Here is a 2,488-nt window from a genome sequence, read left to right on the forward strand (position 1 = left end):
GCCACACATAAGGAATTAACAGATTTAGCCATTGAACAGCAATGGCAATTAACAAGACAATAAAGAAAAAAAACTAATGTTAGCTTCTTCCTCTTGATGGAAGAACACAGTAGAGTACCGTCAAACAAGAGCAAGTTGTTTGAAAAGGAAATCAAGCCTGAACTAAGCTAACCTCCATAGCCAGTCACTGATTTAGAGGCAATACAGATCATAGAAATACATATCCAACTACACCTTGGGGAGCAGGCAGCAAAATGTGTATTATGGGAAACTCTACCACACAATTTATATTTTGGGGAAGAATCTATAGAATAAAAGAGAACAAAAGCATATTTCTAAAAGTAAAACTAAATTATAATTTGGGATGATAAAAATATAGAATACAATAAAGAAAGGATGACCCTGAAAGTCAGGATGTGTTTTTATTTGGGGGAGGAAAGAGTTTATTGCTGAGCTGGAGCAAATGATGGGGATTTTGATTTGCCCTGCAAATGTCTATCCCTGGTGGTTAATGGGTGTTTACTTTTTATTAAAGGACACAAATTTTAGACAGTTTTTTTTCCCTTTGGAGTCCTACATTTTATTTTATGACACAAAGCCTACTGAAAAAAATAATTCAGAGAGTATGGTTACTGTTTGGAACAAAGCCTCCTCCTCATCCTGCTCTCTGGACACTGAGCACCCAGAACAACCAGCAGCCCCAGGACCCCCAGCAGGGGTGACCTCACTTCGAAGTATGCATGCAGCCCACATCACCAGAGGCAATGTACAGGTCTACTCCTTGACTCCTGGAAAAACCTGACAGGACAGGGCTGAGGGGAATCCTTCCCTGCCGTCTGCAGGCTCTTGGCCGTCAGTGTAGAGGGAACATGTCCTCACCTCTCCACAGGTCCCTTTATGGCCAGAGCCTCCTCTCTGCATGGGGAGTAAGCCTGGGCTCTTCCCCTGAACACGGTGACATGGATCACCCCAAAGGTGGAGATGACACCATTCCTCCCCCAGCAACCTCACGTTTCTTTTGCTTTACAGGAAAGTTGATGCAGGCTGGTGTCCACTGAAGAAGTCCCAGGTGCCTAGGAAGGAGAGGGCTGTGCGTGAGCTGCAAAAAGAAGCGCGTGGACCACCAGGTGGTGCTGCTGCACTGCTCCTGCTCCCAGGAGGTGGACACCCAGGATGGGCTCTCAGGTGGAGAGGGGGATGTCATTGCTCATCCTCCAGGTTCCAAGTAGTGACCTTCCTGCCCAGCCCGTATCATTCTCCCTGAATCCTCAACAGTAATGAGGACTGTCTCATTCTCACCTCCCTGGACTGGGCTTTCTATCACTGGAAAGTGGATGTGATTTCTAGTTTCAGCATGTCCTGGCTTATTGTGCTGCCAGGAAAATAAAATCAAAATACACGCTGAATAAATAATAAATAACATATAGTGAGCAAAGGCTTTGGCCTCCCAAATTGCTGGGATTACAGGCATGAGCCACCAGGCCCAGCCAAGTTAACTTGTATTTTTTATCATATAGATTTTTTTAAAAGGAAATTACATATATGAATATCTTTCTTCTGTTATTACATACTATATTGCTTTAGAGGTAAAATAAATTAACATACTTTCAAATTATGTTCAATTTCATTTTCTGTTACTTCTGTGACTTATCTTTACATATCAATTTCTTAGCCTAAATTTTATTTTTATATTTAATGTAAAATATGAAATTACATTTCCATAGTATAAGCCAGGTTATCTCACACATTTTATGAAATTATTTTTGTTTCCTCTTACTTCATGACATCTGTTCTTTAAAATTTTTACATCTATTTCTGAGCTTTCTACTATATTCTATGAATCTATATTCTTAATTTAAAACCAGAATCATGGATTAAATTACTGTTGATTATCTATCTATCTATCTGTTGTCTATGTTTGCAATCTAATGGGAGTCGTCTTGCCTAAATAAACTTCTGTTTTTTCAAAATATGTTTTGGATATTCTTGATCAGTTCATGTTATTCCAGATGAATTTCATATTAATTTTAAATAAACACTTATTCAAAGTTCATCGGAATTGCTTGAAGTCAAAAAAATAGGTGAGGAAGAAGTGACATTTTTATGATATCTTCCCACCAAGAAATGTAGAACATGCCTGAATATGTTCAAGATATAGTCTAAGAAAATACTTTGTGTATTTTTATTTTTATTTATGCTTATGTTTTTAATTGATAAGGTTTTGCTATGATTACTTATAAATAGCCTTAAGACTGGGCATGGTGGCTTACGCTATAATCCCAGCACTTTGGAAGACGCAGGCAGGTGGATCACCTGAAGGTCAGGTGTTTAAGACCAGCCTGGCCAACATGGTAAAACCCCATCTCTACTTAAAATATAAAAAATTAGCCGGGTGTGGTGGCATGTGCCTTTAATCCCAGCTACTCGGGAGGCTGAGGCAGGAGAATTGCTTGAACCCAGGAGACAGAGGTTGCAGTGAGCTAAGATA

This window comes from Cebus imitator, unplaced genomic scaffold (genome assembly GCF_001604975.1).
Source record: "Cebus imitator isolate Cc_AM_T3 unplaced genomic scaffold, Cebus_imitator-1.0 Scaffold944, whole genome shotgun sequence".
NCBI lineage: Eukaryota > Metazoa > Chordata > Mammalia > Primates > Cebidae > Cebus > Cebus imitator.